Raw genomic sequence first — 25206 nt, forward strand, 5'->3', positions numbered from 1 at the left:
CGTTCTGGGCGACCTTTTTTGTCGTTTAACTTTTTGGGATGCTGTGTGCAAATTCACACTTAAGAACATAATGCACACCGGCCCAAGGGTGCATTAGCGTTAATGTGCTCTGTAGCCAGTGTGCACTTGTGCTAATGCTCATGGGTACTAATGCACACTTCTGCAATTGGAAATTCTTGCACATCCCTAAAAAAAGTCTGATTCTGCATATGAGCAGACGATGGAACAAGAGACACCTGCCAATCTGCAAAACACAGATGGAACAGATTTAACAAAATCCGTACTTTCCTAGCTCCAGCAAATGGCACAAACTAGAGATGACATTAAGAAATATGGTATTCAAAGAAGTGGACATGTAAAATGCACAGACACATTTATGTATGGGTCATTTAATTAAATAGATAGATAGATAGATAGATAGATAGATAGATAGATAGATAGATGATTGATAGATAGATAGATGATAGATAGATAGATAGATAGATAGATAGATAGATAGATAGATAGACAGACAGACAAATTGAATATAAGGAGGTGGCAAAGATGCTCCTCTGCTGAAATACTACTTGTCCTTTGGCCAACCCTGGTTAGCTACCACTCTGAATACAGTGGCTTGACAGGAATGCAAACACTGCAACCCATGAGTGTATGAATGGGAGGCCTGGAAATGCAGCAGTCGAGAGGGGGCACTAGGGATGGACGAAAGTCACTTACCTGATCCCGAAGCTTGCTTCACGGTGGGGGGGAGGCGCTCCGTTTCTCCCCCTGAAATTCTGGCCGGGGGGGGGGAGGCACCCCGTCCCTCCCTGCAGAAATTCTGGTTGGGGGGGAGGCACCCCACCCCTCCCCGCCGAAATTCTGGCCAGGGGGGAGCGCCCTGTCTCCACGGCTGCGAATCTCGTCTCCTGCCGGGATGCAAATGGCGGCGGCCGTAGCCGCCGCCGTTTGCATCCCTGCAGTCAGCCGTGATAGGCTACGTAAATGTTTACGTAGCCTATCACGGCTGACTTTGGGGGGGGGAAAGCGCGTACGCAAATGGCGGTCCCCATGGGCGCCGCCATTTGCGTTCCTTATTTGGGCACGTGTAGTCTACGTAAACATTTACGTAGACTACGGCGGAAATAAGGGCAATGCTATTTGCGTTGCCCTTATTTTCGCCGTAGTCTACGTAAATATTTACGTAGACTACCCGTGCCAAAATAAGGAACGCAAATGGCGGCGCCCATGGGCGCCGCCATTTGCATACACGCTTTTTTTTTTTTTTTCAAAGTCAGCCGTGATAGGCTACGTAAACATTTACGTAGACTTTCACGGTGTTTTTTGAAAATCTAGCCGTGATAGGCTATGTAAATCTTTATGTAGCCTATCAGGTTTGTTGTTTGTTTTTTGTTTTTTTACTTGGAAATGGCGGTGGCAGCAGCCGGTCGAAAGACCGGCCGCCGCCGCCGCACCGCCACTGGGAGCCGCCACCGCGAGGGACATTCGCCAAAGGTAAGTCCCATCCCGGGGTGGGGGGGCGGACCGTTTCTCCACCAATCTCCCAGAGATTCGTGGAGAAATTCTCTGACATCCCTAGGGTGCACAAGGTCTGCCTTCCCCTGTCACAGGAACCACTATTCTCGGAATTGACATAATGAGATGATCATAGAATCATAGAATAGTAGGGTTGGAAGGGGCCCACAAGGCCATCGAGTCCAACCCCCTGCCCAATGCAGGAATCCAAGTCAGAGCATCCCTGATAGATGGCTGTCCAGCCTTGTCTTGAATGCCTCCAGTATGGGAGAGCCCACCGCCTCCCTAGGTCATTGGTTCCATTGTCGTATTGCTCTAACAGGAGCTTTTTCCTGATGTTCAGCCGGAATCTGGCTTCCTGTCACTTGAGCCCATTATTCCGTGTCCTGCATTCTGGGATGATCAAGACGAGATCCTGGCCTTCCTCTCTGTGACAACCAGGGGCATTGCTAGGGTCTGAAAAGATCAGGGGGACATGCCCATAACATAAATTTGCGCACACACACACACACGAGTCTAAACGCACGTCCAATATGTGTGTGTGGTATGTGCATGCAGTGTGCTTGCGTGTGTGTATAGATCACATACATACATACATACATACATACATAAGAAGTGTGCACTTACCCCCCACCCCACTTCAAGTCAGACCCCAATTCAGCATTTTGGAAAACATCCCACTTCTGCTCGGGCCAATTTGTAGTCAGACCACTTCAGCTCAGCACCAAACGTGAGTCAAGGTTTAGAAAAATGAGTCTTTATGCTTCCTGTTGAGTGACTACCATGGGAAATTAGAAAAAAAAACACTGTAACTTTTTTCTCTCGGTCAGAACTGGATAAATTCAGGCATAGTAGCCCTCTAGAAGGGGATTACACCTGCTCAATGTCAGAAAAATAGGCGCAGGGTTTATATTTTGATTTTCTTTCAAAGGGAACTGCCAATAACGTTTCAATTCCTTGGAAGAATTGGATAAAAATTTCAGGATTCATTGCCCCATCAGAGGAGATCATGTCTCCCAAATTTCAGAATGCTAGCCACAAAGGTTTTTGTGCAAGGGTGGCCTTCACATTTTGAGGTCTCCAAAAGAGGACATACTTATCTCCCTATGTTCCTTGTGGACCATTGTTCTGAAAGTTACAGACAGCCTACAGTTGTCCCTAAGTAAGAAACCAGCAAAGTTTCAGAAGGATAGGTGCAGCAGTTCATGTGGAAGGGGAGTTCTCCAGTTTGGGGGAGGGAGTGATTTACTTTCCCTTCCGTTCACCCCTTCCCCAATAGTTTTTCAGTAAATTTGTATGAAAATGCACAGGTCATGAGGTATCCACCCAGGCAAGAAACCTGCAAAGTTTCTGAAGGATATACATGCATTCTAATTTAGAATTACTAGAATTTATTTACATTTCACCAATGTTAGCAGCAGGGGAACATGGGTGGGAAGGTGCTATTTCACTCATGTCCTGCTTGCGGGTTTCCCCTGGGCATCTAGTTGGCCACTGTGTGAACACAATGCTGGACTAGATGGACCTTGGTCTGATGCAGCACGGCTCTTCTTATGTTCTAAATAGAGATTGCTTCTGAGCATGTGCAGAATGTTCTTTCATCACTGGGCACTTGCATTCTCCGCCTACCAATTATATTCCCCTCCATGCAACCATCCGTCCTTATCCTACCACCTTCCAGCAACTTTTCATAAAAACAGGTGTCTTGTTTTGTGCAACTCCTCTCTACCTCCTCCTTCTTATGTACAAGCTGTCATTGTATGTTCCTTCCCATAACTTCATTTGTGCCAAGACTTCACCAGGATTCTGCCAATTACTCTGTTTAGGGCTCAGTTATGGAGAAACTCTGAGCATGCACTAAGTGCTTTTCCCTCACCACTTAAGCTAGAGTTCAGTTCATGCAAAAAAAACCCAAACCCACAAATGACAAAACTTGCATAGGATTGAGCTGAAACGGTAGTCAAATTCATTAGACAGAACTGGGTAGGCACTGTATTAATCCTGCAGTACCATGCTCACAACTCAGGACTTATTTCTGAGTAAACATGCAGAACATCAAGGTGCAAACCTCCCTGCAAAAGTAACTTGTGCTGGAATCCTATGCACACTTTCCTGAGGGTAAGCCTCATTAAACATAATGGGATTTCTCAGTAGGCATACATAGGTAAAGGTAAAGGTGTCCCCAACCAGTCGTGTCCGACTCTAGGGTGCGGTGCTCATCCCCGTTTCTAAGCCGAAGAGCCAGCGCTGTCCGAAGTCACTTCCGTGGCCATGTGGCCGGCATGACTGAACACCGAGGTGCACGGAACGCTGTTACCTTTCCCGCCAAAGCGGCACCTATTTATCTACTTGCAGTTTCTTGCTTTCGAACTGCTGGGTTGGCAGGAGCTGGGACTGAAGACGGAAGCTCACTCCGTCACGCAGCACTCGGGTCTCGAACTGCTGACCTGCCAACCTTCCAGTCTGCAGTTCAGCGTCTTAACCATAGGATTGCATAAATTAGCAATATTTATCTCCCCTCCACTTAAAAAAAAAAACCCCAAATTCCTATTTTTTAAAAATTAAAGCTTTCTGTTCATAGGAACATAGGAAGCTGCCTTATACTGAGTCAGACCCAGGGTCCATCTAGCCCAGTATTGTTGACACTGACTGGCAGCAGCGGCTCTCCAGGGTTTCAGGCAGGATTCTATCCTAGCCCTGCCTAGAGATGCTGGGGATTGAACCCGGGACCTTCTGCATGCCAAGCATGTGCTGTGCCACTGAGCTGCAGCCCTTCCTGTTGCTGGATAGTGGCAACGGACAAACAAAACAGCCCCAGTTTGTTTCTCTGCACCCATGTGAACCCACTCTTCTCAAAGACTTGAGTGAGGAGGAGGAGAAAAGCCAACCCTCTTGTCTGCTTGTATGAAGTCAAATACAGTTCAGAACTTCTCTTGCCCACCGAAGAGAATTCTCTTTAAGAATTCCCCAAGATATGCTCTGGGTGGAAGAAAGAAAGAAAGAAAGAAAGAAAGAAAGAAAGAAAGAAAGAAAGAACAGGATAGGGGAGGGGAGGGGAGGGGAGGGGAGGGGAGGGAAGAAGAAAAGAAGACTGGTGAATGGAAATGTCTGCGGGGGTGGGGGGTAGAGAGAGTTCCCTGAGCCAAGTGGCTCCTTTCAGAGCGGTGGTACTTCAGAGGAATTTAGGAGGCTGTGGAGGGTTTGTAAGGACTGCACGTACTTAAATGAACGTCATGAGGTGAGGTGGCTGAGGGCTTTTTCCAGCTTTTTTAGAACTGCAGAACCTATTTAAAAGCCCCAGCAGTTTCTCAGTCATGACGCCACATAGTCCTAACCCTCCCTTTGGAATAATTTGAGTCCTGCAGCTATTTAGGAGAAAGTAAAGTGGAGGCGGAGAAAGAAGTTGGTGGAGGCTGACTGGATCCTTTGCTGTACTGAAGCTACTAAACTTCTGCAGAAGGCAAAGTATCCAGTTCAGGCCAGTAAAATCACTCAGATGCACTGTGAAATACCCGTATTTCACATGGAGCTCTCTCTTCCCTTCCTTCTCCCTCTTCAAAATTTCATTTTAGGCAAGCTCCCAACAGTGGGCATGTAAGAGCAGAAAAGAAAAGTAGGGGGGAGCACCTCAAAAAAACCCTACACCAGAGATTAGGGATAGTGACCTCCTAATGGTAGGGGAGTGCGAAACCCCTCTTACCTGGCTCCACCGGGTTACGCAGGTGGGGGGAGGCGATCCGTTCCTCCCCCTCAGAATCCTGCCTGGCTGGCTCCGCTCCACGGCCAGACCGTGGAGCCGCTGGCCGGGCCAACCTGCAGCGAGGCCTCCAGCTGCTGCCGGTCTGCTGCGGACGCAAATGGCGTCCTGTGTAGAGGACGCCCCTTGCATCCCTACGCCGGCCCGTGATAGGCTACGTAAATATTTACGCAGCCTATCACGGTTAAAGCAGGGACCCAAATGGCGTCCCCTACGCCATTTACATTCCCGCTTTAGCCATGATAGGCTACGTAAATATTTACGTAGCCTATCACGGCAAAAAAAAAAAAAAGGGAATGCAAATGGCGGCAGCTACAGCAGCCGCCATTTGCGTTCCCTTTTTTAGCTGTGATAGGCTACGTAAATATTTACGTAGCCTATCACGGTGAAAAAGGGAATGCAAATGGCAGCTGCCATAGCCACTGCCATTTGCGTTCCCTTTTTTTGCTGTGATAGGCTACATAAATATTTACGTAGCCTATCACGGCCTCCGCAGGGAGACAAATGGCGTCCCTGCGTTAGCCATGACAGGCTACATAAGTATTTACATAGCCTATCATGGCCATTCAAAAGACACGAATGGCAGCTGCAGACGTGGCCACCATTCGGGGAGCACCGGAATGGCCGACAAAGGTTGGCTCTGTTCCAGGCCCATTTCACAGGGTGGGGGGGGCGGGGGGCTTCGTTCCGCCATGGATTTCGGGGGGGGGGGTGAATGCACTGGCATTCGGCCTCACCGAGATCTGTGGCGGAATTCTCTGCCATGCCTACCTAATGGTCTCCTTAAACACCTTCTGACTAGGATCTCTAATCCCCTGGGTGGCTTGACAGTTCTTACTTTTTGTTTTAGACTTTGAGAAAAGTATAGTTTACGCATGGCTAGCGCAAAAGCCACTGGACCTAACTGTCTGAAATTTGGTAGGTTCAGTCAGCTCCGTAGGACCTGCTAGGTCCCCAAATTCCATGAATTTATGTGGAAGTACAAAAAAAGTATAGCTCTTTACTTTGACAGATTTTCTTAGAAAAAGCAAATTTTACCTGTGGCTAGCACAAAAGCCACTAGACCTAACTCTGAACTTTGGCAGGCTCAGTCATCTCTATACAGTCTTCCAGGTAGGGATGTCAGAGAATTCCACCACGGATCTCAGTGAGGCCGAATGGCAGTGCATTTGGCCCCTCGAAATCCATGGCAGAACGAAGCCCCCCCCCCCCCCCGCGAAATGGGCCCAGAACGGAGCACCTACCTGCTGCCGTCTGCGCTGCATTGCGAATGTGGCTGCCATTTGCGTTCGCTGTGGTTTTTTTGCTGTGATAGGCTACATAAATATTTACATAGGCTAAAATTGTGAATCAAAAAGGGATGCAAATAGCGCCCACTACACTATTTGCGTTCCCCTTTATTTTCGCAGTCATAGTCTACGTAAATATTTACGTAGATTAAGACGGCAAAAATAAGGAACGCAAATGGCAGCGGCCGTAGCCGCCACCATTTGCGTACGCGGTTTGTTTTTTTTACCCAGAGCCCTCCGTGGCTGGAAATCCAGCTGTGGACGGCTCTGGGCTGGGCTGGGCCTGGTCGGCTGCTCCGCGGAGGTGCCGCAGACCACAGACGGCCGCGGAGGATTCCGGGGGGGAGGAACGGAGTGCCTCCCCCCCGTCGAGGATTCCGGGGGGAGGGACGGAACGCCTCCCCCCCCCACCATCAACATAATCCGCCAAAGGTAAGTGACTTTCGTACATCCCTACTTCCAGGTCCCCAAATTCCATGCACATATGTGGAAGCACACAAAAAATATAGCTCTTTGCTATAATATTGACCTATGCAATATTAGAGGTATAAATGGGCCGTTAAATATGCACATTTTTGAAAGACCTCCTCTTTTTTTGTAAATACAAGCTCAGCAAGATGGTGGGCGCTCCCAGACTGGCCCGGGTCAGTGCAGGGAACGTCCAGGAGGGCACGAGCGAGGCCAGAGGCTCAGCGGGTGCGGTCCAGGAGGCGGGGGTGGGCCTGACAGATTCCAGGACCCAGTTGGGCACCCGCGCCATCCCTGCTCTTGATCTGCCTTTGAGACACTATTGCAGGAAAGACTGAGTCACCGGGTATCGGATATGCCATCCCTTAAGCTCTGTGCCTTTGGTGGCATCACAGGAGTCTCACACAACCCTGGGGCTATCCCTGCCCAGCAGCAGAACCAGGTGCTGCTTCCCCAATAAACATCCAGTGCAAAGAGTGGGTTCTTTGCCTCTATACATGCGGGTAACTCCTTCTCACGGACATCCACTGAAAATGTGTTGGGGGAAATGATGCGCAGTTCCTGCAGTTGATGGGGTTACCCTCCCCCCCCCCCGCAGCCCTGTGGCCCCCTCTGTGCATCCTTTCGACTTGTGGAGGAGGCCATAGGGGTCACCCATGGAATCAATCTAGTGGAAGTTTCCATTGCTTTAGATGTGCTTTGGAGTGGAAAACGTTCACCCATTCAGAGCGAGAGCAGCGGCCATTGCCCTCAGTCTGATCTGGCTTCATGACGTAAAAACCTAGCCAAATCTATGTGGCTGCCTGAGGACAGGATGTCATCACATTGCCTATCTAACCCCTAATTGACTGGGATCAACTCAGGAAAAAACCTGTGGTTTGTTTTGTTTTTATTAAATTGCACCAAAGCTGCGGATCAGTGAAAGATGCAGCTGAGATTAGGCATCCTCCAAAATAAAATTTAAAAGGTAAATACAGGAGGTTGTTAAACGTTTGCAGCTCCTGAGTCTGCTCTCCCACCACCCCCGCACCCAAATTCCAGCCTGCCCTTGCTATACTCTTTAGCAGGACAATGCTACAGGGCACCTTCTCTGGATCTGAAGGCCTGGAACCTGTTGGAATGCCCTAAAGGCAGGAAATACATTTATTTTTAAGAGTCATTCATTGCTCTATAGAAAATAGCTCTCAGGGCAAGATACAATGAAAACACACATAAAATCCATATCCATCAAATCAGAAGCAGCAAATCAACCAAGCAATTAAAAGTGGCAATCCATTAAAAACAGCGGGGACTCAAATAACAGGCATCACAACAAGAAGACCTTAAAAAGATAAAACTACTTTATAACACAACATTGCAGCGGGAGGGAGGGCTGAAAGACCTGTGAGAATGAAAGGGTCTTTGACACTGAAATGACAACGAAGGAGGCAGGAGGCAGGCCTCTCTGGGGAGGGCGTTCCGTAACTGTGGGGCTGTGACTGAAAAGGCCCACTCCGGAGGCCACTGGTAGCTTTCAGCAGGTCAGATGGGTGAAGGGGTCCTACATGTTCCAAGGTCGTGTGCTGTTGTCTTCATCTCCTGCTTGTGGGCTTCCCACAATCAATGACCACGGTGGGAAACGGGAGGCCGGACTAGACAGATCAAGCAGGGGTCTTCATAGGTCCTGGTGTTCTTAAATTAATTACCATCAACAGTTAATCTGCCACAGACATCCAAAAAGAGGGAACGACATTGTATGTATGTATGTATTTAAAAAATTTCTATCCCGCCCTATATCATTAAGATCTCAGGGCAGCATACAGATAAAATCAATTTAAGCAGTATAAAACACTAAATAATTTAACCACCTAAAACATATTAAACTACTAAACAAGCTAATACCAGCTAAAATCCAAAACAATGAAGCAGCTGAAACAGCATACTGGGGAACGCACTGAGCCCTCAAAGGCCTCGGGGAACGGCCGTGTTTTCACTTGGCGCCGAAACGAGACCGGCGTCCACGCCATTGCTGTGAGCGGGCCTCTTGCTGCACTTCAGGCCTGTTGCTCTAAGGGGCAGGCATGGACGTTTCTCAAGCGCCATTTGGAAATCAGCGTGGGGCATCGCCTGCAATTACTGTACACTCTGCAAGTCAGTTAGATGGATGATTGGCTTCCTCGGATAGACAGGCAGGCAGGCAGGCAATAATTATGCTGCTGTCCATGGGGCCTAGTTTACAAAGCCTTTGGCCTTAGGCGGGTTTAATTAGGCTTCAAGAACTGCGGGAACCCCCTTTTGGAATTAATTATGAACCCCGAGGGGTATGCCAGAAATATGAGAGCCTGCAGGCTTGACTGTGCTAAGACTTTTGACTGAAATGCATCATGTAATCTAAAGCTTTTACTGGATTTAAACACACACACAACTGACCGTAGGAACGGCTCGTGTTTCACTCATTGATCTAAACCACCCTTGGCCGACCTGAGCCCCTCAGCCAGCATGGCCAGCGATGTGGAGAAAGGTGTATGAACAGGCTTATCTTCAGACGACTTGCAGTGGAGGGGTGACAATGTTAGAAGGAATTTAACTGCAATGAACCCTTTTAAAAACTTCGCCTCAGGCAGAGCCGTCGCATGGCCCCTAGAGTACACAGTGACTGGGGCACCGTCGGGCCCAGGAGATCCCCTCCTCCAAGGCTGGAGACAGCACTCTGGCCATGGAGAAGGCGACCCAGCTGTAGATCTCCTCCCAGTCCCTCCAAGGTACCACTGAAGGCTCTGCAGCAGCTCCTCACCCAAGGTCGGAGTACCTCCAGGCTCCAAGGACGGAGAGGGAGAGAGGGGCGTGCCACCGGGCAGGCAGGAGGGGAAAGGAGAGGCCGAGGGTCTGCCAGGGCTAAAGGCCTCTTTGGCCCCTGCCCCAGCCCTGCAGTGCAGTGCACAGCCGTAAGCTGGGCTTAGAGCCTACCCAGCAGAACCCTTTCCAAAGGAGGAGGGTGAGGCTATAAAGCCCTCTGCCTTGCACAGCTCTTGCTGGTAGGGCAGCCGATGGGTGGCGTGCGCTGATCTTGCGGCCCTCCACTGAAGCAGCAGCCATCTTTTCGGACTGCACAGAAGATGTACAGATATATAGATTAGAACATGAGAGATGCTGGAGATGGAGTTAGCGATGGGAGAGGAATTCATTCATATTTCCAAACCAAGATGCAAACTCGGTTATCCTTTGAAATGGGCACTTCCCTGAATTTTGCAATGTAGTTCTTCGTTAAAAATGTATTAAAAAGTGTGTATGTTATCAGAAAATGCACACAATTCTGTATAAGTGAAATTAATATTACAAATACATTATATTAGAAAAATGGAATCCCATTGCTTCCTATGGAAAAAAGAATATCGCACTTCCCTAATCTGATCCCCCCCACATACTTTTTTAGGTTTTGTGATGTTGCTATTATGATGGAATCGACTTACTATATTAGGGTAAAAGACAATCAGATGTTCAAAAACAGATTTACAAATGGGATAACAGCCAGGGTGATGTTGGCAGAAAACTCAGAACAAGTCCAATCAAACACAGTTGCATTTGAGCCCCCTTGAAGGTCCATGGTGAAGAATCCATTATAACTGGACCAGCAGAGGCCAATGTCACATCAGCTGGACATCTCTGGCATCTGAGTTGCATGGATATGAGCAGTTTTACTTGGAGATTGTTGTGCAAGTTCATCATGATGGACTGTCAAGTGCTCTATATGTTCTTCTCATGGGTCAGAATGTAATAGGCCTTTGGGCATGTACAAAAACTTCATCTTTCCCCCCCAACAGGCTGTCAGTATTCCATGTCAAGATCCTTCCCCTCCCTAGAAATGTTGGACACTGAGGGAGTGCACATTTGAAATTCCCCTTGGAATAGATGTTTCACCCAAAGAAAGGTATGCCCATATCAATTAAGCATCTTTTGAATGACTTGATGCAACATCTGGAATCTTCCCCAAGCAAACCTGAGCATTTTTCAGAAGGATTGTGAGACCTCTTTGTCTGGGGCTGAGTTTTGGTAGCCAGCAGAGTGGAAGAGGTCAGGTCCCTGCCCTGAGGAGCTTACCATCTCCAATTCAATACGGGGGATGGGGAAGCAGAAGGGGGAGGGAAGCAGAGGCAGGCAGGAGCAAACAGGGGAGCCAGATGTGGTTGTTTCAGTGACATGTCTTTGGGCTTAAATGATAGCAGGGCCTAGGGGCTTATACAAAGGCTTCACAGCAAAGGCGGGCTTTGGGTGTTAATAGACGCAAATAGGCCCTTGCAGAATCATCTGGAGCCTGGAACTGGAAAGAAGGACACATAAAGCTATTTACTGGCTTGGAGAAGAATGAGGTGGCAACGCTGCCCAGGAAATCCCATTGACTTCTTCAGTGGAGCTTATGCAGCGTAACTGCGTGTAGGATTTGCAGCCTAAGGTTGTTACAGTCCACAGAAAAATGCCTGAAAGCAGATAAATCCACGACAGCAAAAGTCTTCCCCTGGAAGCAAAGCCCCAAATAGGCAGCAGAATGTCAGGTTTTGTTTGCTGGTTAGCAAACACCCTGCAATTAGCAAGAGGGCATTTGCTCCTCTCCAGCTCAGTAGAGTATAAAATGTGTGGGCAGGAATTGTTTGAACGCCCTGAGATTGATTTCTGTTTTTCTGCACTGTTGGGTAGCGAGTGATCTAAATCTTGCCTTTTATTAACCTGTCTTTCCACTGCAGGCCTAATGAAGCAAAAGGAATGAAGTGCAGAGTGAAAACAAAGGATGGAGACGCAGCCGCCAATCCCTGCCGGCCTCCAGAAAGGTCAGTGGATTTTAAGCTCCACTGGCTGGCAAGGTGGGAAGTGATTAGTGGGGAATGCAGCCTCCCTCCATGGGGCAAGTTGCATTGCGTGCTCGGGCCTGGGCCCACGGGGAGGAGCCGCACTGCGAGGCACTGGGCGGGCTTTCTGGGATTTGGGGCTGCGCCAGAGACAAGTCAAACTCTTTTGCCACTGGTTATTGGTTATCGCTTGATAACAACCCCCTTCTCTCCCCCCCGCCCCGCATCAAACTCCATTACAAAAATAACCGCCCCATTCCCAGCAAGCATAACGTGAACTGACAGCTTCCATATGCCCAGATCTTGCAGGCACAGAAGCCTGTAATCTTGCATAGAGGGGCTATGCACAGCCCCCTTTTGCACAGATAGAAACATGCACATTTTTGCAATTGCAAAATGCCGGTAATCCTGTGTATGTGGGCTATGCACGGCCCTCTTCTGTCTTTATACTAGTAGGCACATTCTCGCGATTGCCATTTAAGGCGCTCACAAAAATCCACATATATTGCGAGTGCCATTTTTTCCTTAAACTGGTGCTTGCAGCATTCCCCGACCACTCCCAGGTGAGTGTGGGAGGCCCAGCAAGTGGGGGCAGGGGCATGAGCACAGGCCCAGGTTGCATGAACACAGGGGTGCACGGGCAGGGGCTGGATGGGTGTCCATCCACCCTCATTCTGAGGCAACACAGCAGACAAGGGGCAGGCAGGAGGAGGGGCAGAGTTCAGTCCAGAAGCACGCATCACAGGAATCAGTCAAGACCACAGTCCAGCCTCACAGCACGGAAAGCTGGATTCAGGGCGGTCCGGCCAACATTGTTTCCAGGCTGCAGCTCTCTCAGCCTCGTGGGTGCTGCTGTTTTTATGCAGAGGCTATTGGACAGAGCCACACCCAAGCCTCAGCTGTGAGCTGGGTGGCTGCAGCTGAAACGGTCCGCCTCATGAGCACGGCTCCTGCATGCACGTAGGCCTTCCCTCACACGGAGGCCTCTGGCTCAGGACAGCCCTCCCGCTGAGCTCCTGTCTTGTCAGGCAGCGCCTCTCCCCAGGGCTTGGGGGTTCCTCTGCCCACACCTCCGAGGCACGGTCCTTGTCCTCCACGGGCAACGCCCTCATGGTAGGGGCCCCTCAGGCCAGGGCTCCCCCTGGTTTACTGGCAGGGCCGGGCCTTGCAGGGGCCGGGGGCTCCTGGACCTCCGCCTCCGAGGAGGAGTCCCGACTGGTCCGCTCTTCCTTCCTGACCATTAGTGCCGGTTACACAGCCCTGCACAGCGTCTGTGTTGAGCTCTGTGGCTTTTACTCCCTATCAGGATGCTCTGCTTCTGATCACATGTTTTCTGTTCCTCCTGCAGTGGACCAGATCGTGAGTCACTTTCTGCCAGGGATGGAATGATCAGCACTGAAGAGCCTCGCCCCTCAATTGTCTGTAAATGACCGGCCTTGGGAGTGACTTTTGAATTAGGCAGGGGTGGAAGGTGTCAGGGTGGGGAGGAGCAGGAAAAGCCATCCCAAACACAATGGCATATTTTCAGCAGATTCTGTCAAAAGAGGCTCCATCAGGGCAGACAGATGCAAAAGGCAATTAACTTCTGATTGCAGGATAATTGCTGTGTATTTGCTGTAAACGGTCACAGTGGAATTACATTTATTGAGTGGCACTACACTCACCAAGCCGAGGCACGCTGCTCCGCTTCATTTTGCTTGGTTTACTGAATTCATACCCCGCCCCACGCCCACAGGCTTTTTTGGGGGCAGTTGTTATTCAAAACAATGCCAAAAGGACCACGGGCAGACAAGCAGAGATCCAGGACTATGCCCGGAAGGCCCTTGGGACAAGGAAAACCGTGACCAGCCTTCTACAGCTCAGCAGGGAACTTGCCCAATGGGTCTTTCTAGGAGGGAATTCCTCTGCACTGGTAACACCATCACTAAAAAGGCCCTGCTCCTTGTCACTTGTCAAGGACTGGGAAATAAGCGTATCTCAGAGAGCTAGTGTGGTGTGGTTTCGTGTCAGACTGAGACTGGAGAGACCCGGGCTCAAACTCCCACTTACTCATGAAGCTCACTGGACCAGTCCCTGTATTTCTCCATTGTCCTTCTAGAAACAACCTTTTCCATGGTGGTGACCACCCCCAGGAATCCCCCCGGCCCAAGAAATTAAACATGTGCCACTGAGTCTGTTGCAGTTTAGGTGCGTGTCGAATGTCTCTAAAAAAATCAGCTTGGGGTGTTTACTGACTCATGACATCTTCTGTTACGCATTTTAGTTCATGGCCTACTGATTATGTTCCATAGTTGGGCTTTGTTTTCCCTATAATAGGTATTGTAGTTTTATTGTTGTATACTAACTACCTGGATATGTTTCACAACACAGGCAGCATAGAAATAGTTCAAATAAAAAAACAAACGAAATGGGAAGGGAGAGAACCAGGCATGCCACGCTCAGCTGCTGGGAGGAAAGGCAGGATGTAACGCTGCCCTTCTAGCAGGACCCACAATTTAGCCTCCTTCCCTCCTCTTATGAGAGCGGCCTTGTGGCTGGGCTGCTTCAGCCTGAGGGCTGAATTCCCCGCCGGAGCAGCTGTCGGGGGCTACATTCTAGTGGTGGGCAGGGCCACAGCGGAAGGGGCGGGGCAAACACCCATTTTCGCTTGACGCGCTTGCTGCTGGCCAGGAAGCCCCCGGAGCAGCATCTCAACCCTTCGGAACTGGGCGGGGGGGGGGGGGGCTGCACAAGAGCTGGGAGCCCGCCAGGCGAGTGGCAGCTGGGGGAAAGGGGCAGGGCCGAGGAAGGGGCAGGGCCTGCTAAGGGCCCTGGAGGATGGGATCGGGACCCCGTGTGTGCTGGATCAGGCCTCCGGGCCTGAGGGTCTGCAACCCAGGCATACAGCCCAGCACAGCCCACCGCAAAGGCCCACCTCCCCGGTAATAATAATTACTATTATTGTAAGAAGAAGAAGGCTGCACTTCATCAATGCAGGATGTGGGAGCTGGGATTTTAATTTCGCCCCATCCCCCCGAGACACTGTGCTAGGGGCCTGGGGAATCAAAGCGACCCGGTGCTGCTCGGGGTGCCCTCATTGCTGCGGCCCACCCTGCTGGGGTTAAACCCACACTGGGAGGGGTCCTCCAGACGGCACTTTGCCAGGGGGCCCCTCAAACCTGGAGCCTGTCCGACTCCGTGTTGGATTCTCCCTTTTGGCCGCTTGACTTGAACACTTCGCTCACCACTCCCACTCTCTCAGCCCCATCTTTTGCAAATGTGATTTCACCAGACACCAAATCTTTCAACTTTCCTTCGTTGCCTGGGGAAGTCAAAAGGTTGCTTTTAAAAATAAGAACAAAAGTCAAATCCTCAGGATGTCAAATAAACGATGTCAGCAAGTCAGAAGACGTGCAGACGTCACACGGCTTTGATTTTAGCTGCAATTGTGCAGATCAATCTGGCTTCTCAAGGGCTTCCGGGGCTCTGAAAAATGGGCCCCATTGCTAATGGACTGTTTCCTAACAGATCCTTTCAATCTCCCCATGCTACTTTCGTCTTAAGAGCTAATTAGTAGAAAAGCCCACTTTCTGGCTGTCATTTGGTGTGACAGTATTTAACTGGAGGCACAGCTGGCCCAAAATGATTTTTTTAAAATGAAAAAAGTGATGGGGAAAAGAGTTGCAAGCAAGCATGCTTCGAGAGGGGCTATTTTGTGAGAGGATTTCAAAAGCAGCAGGCTACAAAAGGGGCCCATTTGCAACCAGACTGGTGATACAAAGAGGGGAGACACACTGTGTCGGGTGACTAGGCCGCCCAACTGCCTTCCCGGTTCACTCCCCGCCCCCTCCGTTGGTTGGGGTAGGGTGGTCGCCTTGGCAGGGCTCTGTGGCAAAAGGGGGACTGAAGCAAGGGCATGGGTGACCCCCACACCAAACCTTAAGGTTCCTGAAGAGGCCCTGATCATGCCCTGTGTCCCACAGCCCGGAGTGACCTTTCTCAGGAGCTCCAGTCACCTTAAAGGTGTCCACAGAGCAGCCCTGCCGGTATGACCATCCGAAACCTATTTACAACCCCGCTCCTGGCACTCACGGCACTGATCCCCAGCTGAACAGTGTGGAATAGCCAAGAAAACCCCTGCAAACCTGCGCCTTTGCTACTCAGGCAAAACATTGCTACTCAGCCCAGATGCGACTGGCAGAGCCAGCGCTGCAGACTAAGGCAGGAGAGTGGTCACCTTGGAAGGGAAAAAGAGGTCTGGCTGAGACCGTGGCAGGTTTACATACGGTAGCCCCTTTTGCCCCATCACCGGCCAACGTCTGGGTGGCACGTCCCCCTTCCCCTCTCTTCCAGCCCATATTGCGCTCAGCCTATATTCAGGCCCCATCTGAAGTCCGCGGACCAGCTCCTAGGGGCCCTGATATTGGCCCTGGCATGCCCACCCCTGCTGCCGCCTGGGAGGAGGCCAGTGGGGCTTCCCGAGAGGCTGCCTCCCAGTCCTGAGCACACAGAGGACTAGTGCTAGGCCTCGGCCAGCTGCCACTTTGGTGGAATGCCCCAGGGGCTTCCGTTCCCACCCCAGCACCCAACCCTAGGCTCCTGGATGCTCCGACTATGGCCCGTGCACTGTGGGCACGCTGCCGCGCTTGGCCTGCGGTGTGGCTGGCGAGGCCACACATGTGGCTGGCGGGGGCTGCTTGCTTCACAGCCCCCACCAGCACCAGACCTCTGGTCTGACTGGCTCCTTGCTGCACCACCGGTTGTTACTTCCACCAGTGTTCTTGCTGCCTCGCTGGAGAGGGCGAAGGCCTCCTCTTCACCTCGCCCTCCTGCGGCACCCCTCCTGCTGCTGCACCGGTGAGGGGACCCAGAGGTCGGCTGAGGGAGCAGAAGCTTCCACAGCCCCTCTGGCACCAGCCCAGCCAACGCCGGCATGGGCATTTCCTCTTCACGCTGAGCAGCGACATCTCCTGTGTCCCACACAGCCAGCTTTAAGCTCGCACCCCTCTGGGATGCACCCCTCTGGGATGCACCGCATCTGGGATGCGGCAGGGGCAAGGCCTTTTCTGCCCTGAAGGAAGGAGCCGAGGGGACGAGTGGGAATAGCAAGATCCCGGTACAGAGAGGAAAAATTCAAGGAAAGATTTTAAAGCTGCGACAAGTACAAGATCTTGAAAATGCCACCCATATTTGGAACTCCTCAAAAGGGGGATGAGGCTCATGCCTTCCCTGGTCTTGACATTTCCACTCCCATCACAGCCACAGAATATTACAGGGGACCAGATTGTTGGGAATAGAATCATAGAATCATAGAATAGTAGGGTTGGAAGGGGCCTACAAGGCCATCAAGTCCAACCCCCTGCTCAGTCCAAGAATCCAAGTCAGTCAGAGCATCCCTGACAGGTGGTTGTCCAGCCTCGTCTTGAACTCCTCTAGGGTGGGAGAGCCCACCACATCCCTAGGTAAACTTTGACCATCGCAACCTCATCTGCAAGTTACAGGAAGGTGGCAATGTTGCCGTTGGTTAGTTCATGGGAGTTTTGACCACAGCTGGCCTCAGGATTTCTGTAGCCTACAATGTGGTTTCCTGTGATTTCTTCCTTTTGCTCCCCCCTTCCCCCCCCCCCGACCTCCACTATTGCTGGGAGCACACATATTTGCTCTCTCACTCCTGCCTGTGTCATGGAACACAAAATAGACTGAACAAACTTTTTTTTGAAACTCTGCACTGACTGTACCTGCATTGTATATGCAAGAATACTTGTGAGTAAAACTGTTCCCTTTGCTTCACTGAAGGAAGGTGTGGTCCCCTTTATTGTGGCAAGATAGCCAGTGTGCATGTGGCGTTGCTAAACACTCATTCTGTTTTGCCTTTTTGTTTTTTCTCTGCTAATTTCCTTTCCAAAAGGAGGCCTCATTACCAAATAATGATACCACCACAGATGATAACCTCTTCAATGTAGAGGCCGAAAAGTTGCATAGTTCCTTTTGATTGGTAGTGCTAGGAACAGAACCCTCCATCCGGAAGCAGCCTTGATTTCAGTTGTTTTGCATGTACTTAGACCGTGGCTGCTTCCACACTAGAGTTCTTTTCTGCAATCCACTGGAAGCAGAATTAAAATATACTGTACCACCATATTGTCAGTAGAGAATGTGGAATTGCTGAGTGACTCGTGCTCGGACAGATCAGGTGGACCAAGCCTCTGACTAAGGGCATCTCTAAGGGTAAAGGTAAAGGTGTCCCCCCAGTTGTGTCCGACTCTAGGGTGTGGTGCTCATCCCCATTTCTAAGCCGAAGAGCCAGCGCTGACAGAAGACGCTTCCGTGGCCATGTGGTCGGCATGACTGAACACCGAGGTGCACGGAACGCTGTTACCTTTCCTGCCAAAGCGGCACCTATTTATCTACTTGCAGTTTCTTGCTTTCGAACTGCTAGGTTGGCAGGAGCTGGGACTGAAGACGGGAGCTCAGCTCACTCCGTCACACGGGTCTCCAACTGCTGTCCTTCCGACCTTCTGGTCCGCAGTTCAGTGTCTAAACCACTAAGCCACCGCGGCCCCTAAGGGCATCTCTGCCCCAGCCTAAAATCCTGCATTTAAAACAGGGCTTTCTGCTTCCTTTTTCAATGCAGGATCACAACTGACCCACTTTAGATGCACTTCCTCCCCCCCCCCGCCTTCCTTCTCCCCGTATCTGAGTCTTCCATTATCTTTCATCGATCTCGCTCCTCTTCTTGCCACTTGAACTCTTTTCACAGAGGAAACTGAAGCGGAACACAAGGGGGTAGTTTGATAGCTCATTATCTGCGATCTATTTAAAAACGGAACAGAGGGCATTGAGTTAGGGATGTCAGAGAATTTCTCCACGAATCTCGGGGAGGCCGAATGCCAACGCATTCGGCCCCCCGAAATTGGTGGGGAAATTCTCCGACACTCCCCTCCCAGGTTGGGACTTACCTCGTGCGAATGTCCCTCTGGGCGGCGGGTCCTGGCAGCGGTTCAGCGGCGGTACGGCGGCAGCGGCGGCGGCCGGTCTTCCGACCGGCTGCCGCCACCGCCATTTCCCAGTAAAGTAAAAAAAAAAAAAGTGATAGGCTACGTAACGATTTATGTAGCCTATCATGGCTAGATTTTCAAAGTCAGCCGTGATAGGCTACGTAAATCGTTACGTAGCCTATCACTTTTTTTTTTTTTTACATAACTTTTTTCTTTCGCGGCCGGGGAGACGGGGCGCTCACCCCCGGCCAGAATTTCAGCGGGGAGGGGCAGGGCGCCTCCCCACCTGCCAAGAATTTCGGGGGGAGAAACGGAGCGCCTCCCCCCCACACCGAAAACAGCTGCGGGACCAGGTAAGGGACTTTCGTCCATCCTTACATTGAGTGCAGGAGACGCCCTGGAGGATCACGGCAGGGTCACGGAGTCATGTAAAGAGCACACAAACTTCAGTGAAGGAGCAGGATAAAAGCTCCGTGTGAAGGAGCCCTCAGTATAAGGCACCTTCCTAGGTTCCATTGTTCCTGCTGTGAGCAAGCAGGCTGCAAATAGCTTTCAGGGTCTAACAGACATCTTCTCCATGCACTGAGGACTACAGGGTTTGTACAAGCCAAGTTACTTCATACCTGGATGGGAGGATGCACAAGGTTTATGTGCAGTACATACATTTAACCCCCCCCCCCCCCAATCACCAAATACACACAGCAAGCTTTAAAAAGGCAGTGGAGCAGAAACTCACAGATTCCGCAGCTGGAGGGCAATTTATCCTCCTAAATAGATTTCTGCATTTTAAGGGGAAGCGGCATGGCAAGGAAGATGCACTCACAAAAGCACAACACATTTGATTTATAGTAATGGAAAACGAGCACAGCCAGATGGGAGAGACAGACAGCCCCGCCCGGCACCCCAGCACATTCTCTGATCAAAGGGCAGGGATGGCGAGGCGACAGCACAGCAGAACATGTCTGCAAAGCTGGAAAGGAGCCGGGGTGGCCATCCCTCTATCCCCCCCAGATTGTCCTCCTGCTAGGGATGGATGAAAGTCCCTTACCTGGTCCCGCAGCTTGCTTCGCGGTGGGGGGGAGGCGCTCCGTTCCTCCCCCAGAAATTCTGGGCGGGAGGGGAGGTGCCACATCCCTCCCTGCCGAAATTCTGGCCGGGGGGGAGGCGCCCCATCCCTCCGGCCGCGAATCCTCTTCTCCTGCCGGGTCGCAAATGGCGGCAGCCATCTCCGACATCCCTACCTCCTGCCTTTCATGGATTTGGGGCAGCCATAGCTAGAATCGTAGAATAGTAGGGTTGGAAGGGGCCTATAAGACCATTAGGTCCAACCCCCTGCTCAGTGCAGGAATCCAAGTCAAAGCATCCCCGACAGATGGCTGTCCAGCCTCATCTTGAATGCCTCCAGGGTGGGAGAGCCCACCACCTCCCTAGGTCATTGGCTCCATTGTTGTATTGCTCTGACAGTCAGGAAGTTTTTCCTGATGTTCAGCCGGAATCTGGCTTCCTGTCACTTGAGCCCATGGTTCCGTGTCCTGCCCTCTGGGATGATCGAGAAGAGATCCTGGCCTTCCTCTCTGTGACAACCTTTCAAGTCCTTGAAGAGCGCTATCATTCCTCAGGCTTCTCTTCTCAAGGCTAAACGTGCCCAGTTCTTTCAGTTTCTGGACAACACATGAAGACCATACTTGGCCAGCAAGCCTCTGAGCTTTAAGAACATCAGAAGAGCCCTGCTGGATCAGACCAAGGGTCCATCTAGTCCAGCAATCTGTTCACACAGTGGCCAACCAGCTGCCCACGGGAAACCCATGTTCCGCAGCAAATGGTGTCCATAGGTATACTGCCTCTGATACTAGTGGTAGCATTTAGCCATCAGCACAAGTAGCCACTGATAGCCTTCTCCTCCAGGAATTTGTCCAATCCCCCTTTAAAAGCATTTGAAATGAGTGGCCATCACTACATCTTTTGAAAGTGAATTCCATAGTTTATCCGCTGTGTGATGTCGGAGGGATGTTGGAGAAATCCTCCACGGACCCAAATGAGGCCAGATTCTATTGAATCCGGGCCCCCAAAGTCTGCGGACGATTGGATCTCTTACCTGCACCTCCAAGAGGAATCCTTGCTGGCCGGATCCTCCCCGCCAGTCAGCTCCGGAGCGGATTGACTGAGGATGCAAATGGCGTCCCGGACGCCATTTGTGGCCGTAAAGGCCTTAGTTTAAGCTAAACTAAGTTTACCTTAAACTAAGGCCTTTATGGCCGCAAATGACATCCTGGATGCCATTTGCGGCCACAGTTACTCCAGCCCACCAGCAATACAGCAATGGTGGCTGTATCGCTGGCACTCCGGAGCTGGCCAGCGGCTCCGTGGACTCACCACAGAGCAGAGCTGGCTGGCAAGGATTCTGGGGGGGAGGGATGGATCGCACCCCTAGTTTGTACACCCCTAGTGAAGAAGTCCTGACTCTCCCACCAGTTGGCTTCATGGGATGACCCTGGGTTCTAATATTATAAGAGAGGAAGAAAAATGTCTCCCTATCCACTTTCTCCACCCCATGTGTAGTTTTGTACACTTCTGTTGTGTCCCACGTTACTCACCTTTTTTCTAACCTAAACAGTCCCAGCTGTTGCAACCTTGCCACATAAGGGAGTTGTTCCAGCCCCTTGATCATTTTAGTTGCTCTTCTTTTCTGCATTTTCTCCAGTTCTACGATGTCCTTTTTAGGTGCGGTGACCAGAACTGTGCACAGTATTGTAAGTGTGGTTGCACCATGGGTTGCAGTCTTGAAAGGCAGCCAAGAAATGCATTCAATAAAGAATGGTGTTTGTATGTTGTTTTGTGCAGTACACATTATTGTGCCTTTTTGCATTTATTGCGAGCTGACCTGGTATGCAGGAAGAAGGATATAATTATAAGAATGAGGAAGTCCACAATTATACCCACATCATGGTGTTGGCAGTTGGGGGGAGGGGCGCAGACTTGATGCCTCGTCCCGCGTGCTGCGGCATTTCACTTCTGGTTCTCACCCAGCCCACATGCACGATGTCCGCTGCTATTTCAGACTGGGAACAGTGTGGATTGACTCACTGTAGATGTTTGCTCCATCCGAAAGGCTGACAGCCTCGTCAGCCCAGGGCTGCTGACTCGGTATCGATTTCCGCAGAGCCTTCTGGGGAGCAGAATGAAGGCTGCTGACGGCACCTGTGGTTTTGTCAATGCCCACAACATGCCACGGACACGCCCCCTTCCACAGCCCAAAGCGCCGTGGGTGGCTGCCTTCGCGTTCCGCTTCCATCCTCCCAGTCGCTCCTTTGGACTCTTGTAGCTGCCGCTGCCGCCGCCGCCGCCGCCGCCGCTGCCACTCTCCGATGAGCAGTCCAAGGAAGATCTCGGGAGGCGTGCCGGCAATTGTGCCTCTCCTGCCTGAAGCGCTTGGCAGGAGCAGCCTGGCCCCAAAGCGGCTGCACCGGTCTGGAGAAAACATGGGCAGGGAGACTAAGATTACCGCTCTGTGCACATTAAAGTCCAAGCAAGCAGTGGGGATGAGGATGCTGACTTCAGGCTCCCAGGCTCCTGGGAAGCTGGTCCTGCTGGGGCTGATGAGGTCGGTGACTTGCTTCTTTTCTCGGCTGTTGAAAACAGCTACTTGTTTAACGTAGCATCTGAGGGACTGACAGTGGGAACATAGGCCCGCTTGCTGGGAAATAAGCCCCGCTGAGCTCACTAGTTTTGAAAACGTGCAAGAGTGCCCCGTGAACGTGGATCAGGGCACCCCGCTTTGAATTTCACGCTTCCCATGCACTCACTGGATGTGGCCTTGCCCACCCCCAGCTCTTCTGGCCTCCCCACTCCTCTGCCGCCTGACTATGGGAAGAACGATCGATACCAAGCGACCTTGCGAGGCCGCGGTGAGGATTACGGCAGGGGTGCTTGAGGAACTCTGTGTCTACGGATTCCGATTCAGCCCAACCTGATCTGCCCTCCCTAGGGTTGGCGGAGAATTTCTCCCCGAAACTTCGGGGGGCCGAGCGCCAACATGTTCGGCCCCCCGAACAAGTTTCGGGGAGAAATCCTCCGAACCCCCCCGCCCCCCACACACACCCCGGGACGGGACTTACCTTCGCCGAATGTCCCTCCCGGCGGCGGGTCCGGCCGGCGGTTCGGCGGGTGTTCAAGCGGGGCGGGAGCGGCAGCCGGTCTTTCGACCGGCTGCCGCCGCCGCCATTGCAATAAAAGAAAAAAAAAACGCCCCCTGATAGGATACGTGACGATTAACGTAGCCTATCACGGCTAGATTTGCAAAGTCAGCCGTGATAGGCTACGTCAATCGTCACGTAGCCTATCACGGGTGACTTTAAAAAAAAAGAAAAGTGTGTATGGATAATGGCGGCCCCCATAGGGAGCCGCCATTCCCGTTCCTTATTTGGTCGCTGTAGTCTATGTAAATGTTTACGTAGACTACGGCGAAAATAAGGGCAACGGTATTTGCGTTGCCCTTATTTTCGCCGTAGTCTACGTAAACATTTACGTAGACTACAGCGACTAAATAAGGAACGCGAATGGCGGCTCCCTATGGGGGCCGCCATTAGCGTACGCGCTTTTTTTTTTTTTAAGTCACCCGTGATAGGCTACGTGACGATTGACGTAGCCTATCAAGGCTGACATTGCAAATCTAGCCGTGATAGGCTACGTGAATCATCACGTAGCCTATCAGGGGGCGGTTTTGTTTTTTTTTTAACTTTCGCGTTCGCGGCCGGGCGAGGCGGGAAGCCTCCTCCCCGGCCTAAATTTCGTCCGGGCCGAGGCGGGAAGCCTCCCCCCCCGGCCGGAACTTCGCGGGGGGAGCAGCGAAGCGCCTCCCCCCCACCGCGAACGTCCTTCGAGGACAGGTAAGGGACTTTCGTCCACCCCTAGCCCTCCCTAGCTGAGGTGCAGGTCAGAGTGCAGTCACCTTTCAGATCTCGCATTTCTCCACTGTAGTGATGCAGTTCTCGGCTCAAAGAACCGAGCAACGCATTTTTGTTTTGCCTTTCAGTTGGTGTCTGGAGCTAAAATATGCTTAGAAATGCGTACATTTAGACAAAATGTGTTTATAAGTGCATATTCTGTGAGGAAATATGTTCAGAAATGCAAATAGATATACAAGTTTTCATGTAGATTTTAAAAAATTGCTCATTAATGAGGAAATGGGAATTAACACAGGCAAAAACGACATTGACCAGAAGCAGAATGATCCGCCCACCCGTTGATTAAAATCTTTGAGTGCCACTCCTGTTCTTGACTGCACTGAAGTCAGAATAAGGTTGCTGCTGCTCTGTTAAGACTTGGGTGCATCTGACTGATTCCTGACTCTAGTCTGACAAGTGATCTGAGGGCTGAACTACATGAGTATGCAATCCCTGAACCCACATAGTAAGAAGGATATTGTAACAGAGATGATGTACCAACGTATGCCAGGAGCACACCTAAATGTCCCCCTCCCATGGTGAGCAGAGGCGGGAGGAGGCATTTGGGTCAAATGGCTCTTGCTGGCTGTCCTGGTCTCCTGCCAACATGGGGGTGCCCCTGAGAAGGAGGCCCTGCCTCCTCACCCGTTCTGGGCCCGGTACTGACCTAGGGAGAGGAAGCCACTGTGGAGCTTTCCGTGATGGCTGGGAGGGGTGAGGGAAAGAGCGATAGCCTCATAGGGCAAAATAGCCCATTTCCTTTGCCCACTCAGACACTGCCTAGGGGCATAGGATTGCTCTCTGCAGGCTGCAGCTCCTTTTCCCTGTGTGCGTATTTCCCTTTCATATCCCCTGACATCGGAAAGATCAGCTGAGGATGTACATCAGATTTGGCTGCATCCTGAAGCCTGAGTCGAATCAGGCAGTTTAGGAGAGATTGCTTTGGTGAAGTGGGATTCCTTCTAAGGCAACCAGAGCTGAATGTGGACCTTCCCAAGGCTGTGTGAGCACTTTGAAGGCTTCAGGAAGGCAGGTCCTGCATCTGCAAAAATGTGCTGTTTTACTTTTGCTTTTCCAAATAGGAAAATCACCATTTGGAGAAGAGGTGGGAGGAGGGGGGAAAGTTTACCTTCTCATCAGAGGAAATGGTTGAGGAGGGGCCTCCAGTCACAGAGCTTTGGGAGAGGGATGCTGAGTCTTCGATAGTGCTTTGCTCAGGCATGCTCTGGGTTTGCTCTGACTCAGCTAAGCAGGGGCATTTCGAAGAACTTTGAAGGTGCGGGGAGGAGTTGGCTTTTGTGTAGCCCTTCATCCTTCCTGATTCCAATCCTGATCTAAACCGATCCTCATCCTCATTCCAACTTTCCTGTCCTTTTCCTGAATCCTTCTTTTTCCATTCTAATTCATTGCCACAACCCCAATCCTCCCTTGCTAAAATGCAGC

The 25206-nt window shown here is 51.2% G+C and overlaps 1 long non-coding RNA gene across 1 annotated transcript; it reads left to right on the forward strand.

The window, feature by feature from the left end:
* Positions 1-8429: 8429 nt before the first annotated feature.
* On the forward strand, positions 8430-14234 carry LOC146356804 (uncharacterized). The gene is made up of 4 exons (XR_014786494.1): positions 8430-8546; positions 10827-10933; positions 11745-11828; positions 13195-14234. It is a non-coding gene; the product is annotated as an uncharacterized LOC146356804 (long non-coding RNA).
* The last annotated feature ends 10972 nt before the right edge of the window (positions 14235-25206 follow it).

This window comes from Heloderma suspectum, chromosome 1 (assembly GCF_057233095.1).
Source record: "Heloderma suspectum isolate Gila_16-S chromosome 1, 16-S_ref, whole genome shotgun sequence".
Taxonomy (NCBI): Eukaryota; Metazoa; Chordata; class Lepidosauria; order Squamata; family Helodermatidae; genus Heloderma; species Heloderma suspectum.